The following is a 6,411-nucleotide window of genomic DNA, read 5'->3' as shown; positions in this document are numbered from 1 at the left end:
GTCTCTTGCAAGCCCCCAATTTTATGGAAGTGCATTACCAAATCACTAGAGTACTCCTTTAACAAAGAGACCACTCCACTTTATATCAATTTTGTTTCTGCTTTTGAGCTTTGAAAAGTCACACTGGTAAACATGGTATCTGTAAAAATGAAGGGGGGCCTTTGAAGTTAGTTTTTTTTTTTTTTCCTCTTTCATAGAAGCTGTTCCTGAGTGTATCACATGGTCGAGCTACAAATCTATAAACGCAAGGCATTTGATAAACTTATGTCGCCAAAATACGAAACGGTGTGTGAGCTTCAGCTTGAACACATTCGTCTGAAAGGAAATGCCTCAAGATGAAATCAAGGTATTTGTTCAAATATACAGTACAAGTGTGGTAATGTGACACCGTGAATATAGATTAGCCAGAGCATTGTGTCCACTGACAGCTGAATCCTCACGGCTCCTGTGGAGTAAATCAGTAAACAAGGGAACAATCTGTCTTTAGTGTTCAGGATGAGACTCAAATCACCTCCACAACATTGGAGGACGAGCAATGCCAGCTATGTAGACATTTTTTTAGGCTAAACAACAGGCTACATGCTAAGCCTTTCAGCCTTTATGATACCAAATACAAAAAACAAACAAACAAACAAACAAGCAGACCTGTTAAAGAAAATAAATGAATTGCAGTCAGTAAATAAACAGGATATAATGGAAAAACTATCTAACATAAATCTGGGAATTGAAACTAGCATCATATAGATTTAGAAATGATGTACAATTTCTCCCTGCATACCAACTCATATAGTTTCATAGCTTGTCCCCTGCTGAAAATATTTCGCACAAGTGCAAAATTTTTATACTCAGAAGAGCCCATACAAATATAGAAAACTGTCAGGCCTTGTGATAATTCCACAAACTGAAGAGAAAAATAACCCTGAGCTGGCTGAGCTCTGCTTCAATTATGAGGCCTTCCTTCTTTTTTTATTTTTGCTGAATGACTCTACACATAAGGTTGACCTTGTGAGTGTATAAAGTGTGTGTGTGTGTGTGTGTGTGTGGGGGGGGGGTTGATACGTGTGATTGACTGTTCACACCATGTGTGAAGAATTAGCCTGGGAGTTTCCCAACTGATTTTATATGGATGTCTTTAAAGGTGATTAGAAGCACTGCTGTTTCCTTTCATTATGTTATATTATCTGAACCATTTTTTGACCTTTTGCATTTTTTCTTTTTCTTTTGTGAACTACATGCAGCAGGAAATTTAAAAAAAAAAAGTGCTGTAAAACAAAGGCTGTTTCCTCAAAGGAACCCTGGATGTAATTATTTATCTCGTCATAAATGAATCCCCCTCTTTCTCTTCCCCCCAGCTGAAGTCTGCACTACAAAATCTGGTAAAAGCCCACGAGGGGAAGTGGACTGTGAAATTTTATGATGGTGCCAATTTAGTCAATAAAAGCAGATGTATCGCCTGCTGAGCTCCTCCATAAGTAAGTGTTCACAGACTGAGTGAAGTGTCATCACTTTGGCTGGGACAGGAGCATCCTCGGGGCTTTTTCCTGTGAAAACCTCCATCCAGCAGCTCTGTCTGCACACACACCGCCACACACACACATTCCACACCAATGTCACTGTACATTAGAGGGGATTTGTGCACACCAATCATGAGAAGTTAGTGAAAACTACCATGGAAGCTGCTGTGATATAATAGATCGATCACGAGGGAATGCAAAACGCATGTCTCCTGCATGTTATGAGTGGGATTTCTGTGCAACAGAGTTTTGGTGTGTGCGTGTGTATGTGGGAGGGGCATTGAAGCTCATGTGTGTCTGAATTTTGGTGTGTGGGTTTTTGTGCATGCATGCTTGCAGTCATGGATGTGTGCTGTGTGTGTACTTGAGTGCATATGGATGTGATATATGTGCAAAAGTGTGTGTACATGCATGGGAAGAAGTTTTGCGTGCGTCTGCGACGATTTGTGTGTGTATGTGTGCCTTGACAGGGCCTCAGATACGTTATCGCTACACACCACTCAGTCGTGCTACAGGTTGTCATGTAATGTGTGTCGTCCTCGAGTTACGAAGACTCTTGTTCTGGGAGTTTAACCTTTGAGCGTCTCGTGCGAACATGGTGAGGACGCTGAGTTTCACTGGAGCTCCTCCCAAACCTGCTTTTTAGGCTTTCAGCCTGCTCAGTGATCACTGAAAAACCTGACTGCTACATGGTTTGCAACCTATCCAAATCAAACTTAACAAACATTCTTTTCAGCACAGATTTTAATTATGAAATGAACATGCATTCATTTATTTTTTTGGATTCAATTCACAGTTGTTTTTTTTTTTTATTGTCATATTATTTGTATTTTAGTTACCTGTTCTAGTTGTTAGTTATGTAGTGATTCTTATTCTTCTGAGTATTATTATCATTATTATCTCTATTTATTTCAATATTATAAATAAAAATGCTTATTTTATTTGTCAATTCAACATTTCTTTATTCACTAAATTTTTGATGATATTTTAGGAGCCTCTTCTTACTTTCAGTTACTTTATTGGATAATTTGTTGAACTTGATTTATTCATTCAATGGTTATTTTCACTCTTCTTTGTGTAGTAAATTCTGTCGCTTTGGACATCAGTCTCATCTCCCCAAGCTTAGATTTATCATTTGTTTTGTCTTCCTATTTTTTTTTTCCGCTCCTGTGCGATTGCTCAGAGTTGTATGATTTATCTCAGCCATTTTCATTGCAGCATGTCATATAATCTGTGGTATTGACTTGCATGGGGACTTTAGCCTTCAGCCTCTCAGGCAGCATCATCACTGAACAAAGTCTGGGGAGAAAAAGCCGTTTTAAAGGACAAACTCAGGGACCGGAGAAGCCCTCCTCTTCTTGTTCCCATAATCCTTGAGCTTCACGGATCACACAAAACAAATAAGAGGCAAACACAGCGCTGCACTTTTAAACCCTGTCAACACAAAGAAAGCTCTCTGCCATGCTCACAATGATGATTACAACCAGCTAGAAGGAAACAGATCTGCAGGAGGAGGCGTAAAGTTACAAAAACAACAACTCCGATAAGTGATGGAGGAACTACTTCAGTTCAGAAAGTGGCTACACTGGGATATGAAAATACCAGAATGCATTGCAAATACCTCCACAGCTTGAAACGGAGGAGCATTTTTAATAAGAACTGCTCAGAAAAAGACTCCTGGCAGAGCTTCTGGTGAAACGCAGGCGCCAGGCCCGGTATTAGCTAACATGCTAACGGCCATGCAAACCGTCCAAGTGTCCTTGAGCGAGGAAGTGAACCTTCAGTGCTCCCTCTCACCCACTGTTAGCTGGGTCCGGGTAAGAGCTCAGGCTGCATTTAATCTGTGAAATGCATGTAAATGACACCAAGTCATTACGGGTTGGACTCCGTCCTCCTCCGCTTCTGCCAACTTTGCGAGTGCAATTATGGGACGTTTTTAAGGGGAAGCTTCAGGTGGTGTCCGGTCCTCCACAGCGTCCACGTCACACATTTGATTCATGACTTCAACTTGATGTCAACTCATGTTAGCAAACTCATGTCTGGATATGTAAAAGACCATTTTATTTATGGATTGTGCCCCCAAGCAACATTTGTTATTAGAAATTTTTAACCAAGCACATTTTGAGAAAACTACATATATGTATAATTTGTTTTACTTTACTTTTTACGTTTCACTTCATATTTTTCTCAAAAAGAACACAATATTCCCAAAATTTCAACTCGGACCCAATGAAAGAGTTGCCATGACTCCGTTACTGTGTACATGATGGATAATACAACTTTCTGAAGCGCTGCTTCTGCACACGTGTGAGTAGACGGACAAAAACGATAATATCGGCCTCCAGAGTGGCATGACTCCCAGTCCATTTTCTCCTGGGACTTGGTAGTTTTAAATTAGAGACTCATGTAAAGTGGACCTCAATGTCACACTGTGTATTGTGTGAGGATGACTTGTAATATACAGCATTTTTTTTCTAAATGTCACACCCATACCTGTCTGTTATAGATCTAAAATTTCAGTTGATTTACTTTTGGTTGATGATTTGTCACTTTAAACACCTGCAATCAGTGATTTACACGCATCCATTAAAGCCCACTATCTCTGAGGAGTGTGGCGTAAATCTGACAAGTTGCCTTGTCCTCTTTTCATTTGGCCTGGAATCAAATTGTGCCGTGAATTTTAATCGACACTCATAAGAATGGCTCAACCACAGGAGAAGTGCTTCGGAATGACGTCATTAGAGAGAAGCCAGCCGTATCTCAAGTGACTGCGCATCAACACTGAAATGGTGATGAAAATAGGACATTCCTCTGAGCTTCATATAGATGCTTTTTTTTTTTGTTTTTTGTTTTTTGCACAGATGAATGCAAGCGATTCTACCAATTATGCAAAATGACTGCGGTCAGCTCAAATAACCACAATCAGCCAATTATGCAGTAATTGCTGCAGACCGAGTTATAGCGATGTTCCCTGTATTTTAGAGAAACAAGATTATTTCCCCCTGTTCACTTCTGGCATCGACAAAACCATCTTTTTCTGCTGCAAATCAATCACGTACGTGTGTCAGATATTCCCACAATTTACAATTTTCTCTGCAAACAATGTTACAGATGGAGGCCGACTCAGAATCAACAATGCGCACTTGCACACCTGCCAGGATGGTGCTCTCCAAATAAATAAATAAGCAGCTACTGACTAAAATGAGGAGGCACTACATCCACAAGAGCATGATTTCTTTTTAATACATCTCCTATTTCAAATTCACTTTCTTTAACTTGTTTAATGCATGTGGCTGAAGGTTATTTGCTGTTTTTTTCAATGCTCAGAATTTCGAAACATCTTCAGGACTCTGCCGAAGAAAATATTCACCTCATTCGCACAAATCAGCAGCTAATTCATTAAAATAATTGCACTGTCTTTTGCAACCGTAAATTACATTTACACAGAAAAAAACATACTGTATTCTTCATTAAAAAAAAAAAAAAATGCTAATTTGTACAAGTTATGCTTTTATACATTCTGAAGTGAATGAAAAATCCAGGAATACAAGAAAAACATATTGAAAAATCATTTTCACGAAACTATTGTGAAAGTGACTAACTTTGGAATGTAAATCAGCTGAAGATTTCTAAAAGGGCAAAACTAATAAATAGATGTAACTTAATGTTTACCAGAATGCAGTACACAGCAGGAGGTCTTGAAATATTTAAATATTTTATTCTCTTCTACTTGATTGGAATTTTTAAAATTATTTACATCATTAAAATGGCATGGGCTTCTTTGTGTGCAGCTTTTTATTTTACTGGCAATTTTACCATCTCACCGACTGCACCAACATTTACTGAGTGACTGGGTGGTTGGTGGGTGGGTGAGTCGGTTGGTCGGTTGGTTGGTTGGTGGGCTTGCTAGCTGCTCGGTTGGATGTGGTTGGTGGGTGGATTGCATGGGCAACTTGATTGGTTAAGTCCTCTTCATACTCCAAAACTAAAAAAGTTTAAAGTTCACTTCATGACGTCAGCCAGCAGCAACAAAGAAGTTTGTTTCAAGCAGGACATTTCATACTGCCCAAACTCCTCACCCCAGGCACACTTCTCCTGATGTTGCAATGATACAGCAAGAGCGTGAGACAATGGAGGAGAAAGTGGTGACTGAGTTGATGAAAGAGGAGGAGGAGGAAGAAGGAGAGAAACAGATGTTAGAAGCGAATGTAGATGAAGATTTGGCATTAAGGTGATGGTGGTGACACCCATTCAGGTCTGTGCAAGCCGGCGGAATGCGCAAGTAAACAAGAAAAATCTGACCAATCATAAAAGACTTGGCAGACCAAACAGCACAAGAAAGTTTGGCCCGGTTGAGGGTGCCAGGTGAATTTATTCTGACAGACGGAGCTGCACTGACACACCCACGAGTGGCCGGAGTATGAATGGGCCTTTAGTTAGCTGACTGGCTGATTAACTGATTTGCTTGGTTGGTTGGACAGTTAGTTGGTGTGAAAATATTTGGTAGGTTGGGTGGGTTTGTTAGTCAGCTGATGTGTTGGTGGTTGGTTGATTGGTTGCTTGGTTGGTGGGTGTGGGGGGTTGGGTTGACTGGTCAGTTGGCTGACAGCACTATATTTATTAATTGCTTTACTGTACTGTATTTACTGTGTGTGTCTTCAACTGCATCAAATTTTGTTTCTCCCATCCATCCATTTACCCACTGATCACATTTCATATTTAAGGGTCAAGATGGCAGTATGGAGAAGTCCAGCTTTTTTTTCCTGGTGGCTCTTCCTGCAACTTCCTCCAGCTCTTCTGGGATGACCTTAAGCTGCTCCAGTGAGACCAGGGGTAACCTCGGGGCTTTTGTCCGTCATGCCCGCTAATCCTCTAATGGGAGGCGACCAGGGGGTAT

The sequence above is a fragment of the Salarias fasciatus genome, chromosome 9 (assembly GCF_902148845.1).
Source record: "Salarias fasciatus chromosome 9, fSalaFa1.1, whole genome shotgun sequence".
In the NCBI taxonomy this organism is placed as follows: Eukaryota; Metazoa; Chordata; class Actinopteri; order Blenniiformes; family Blenniidae; genus Salarias; species Salarias fasciatus.
This window is presented reverse-complemented; position numbering follows the sequence as displayed.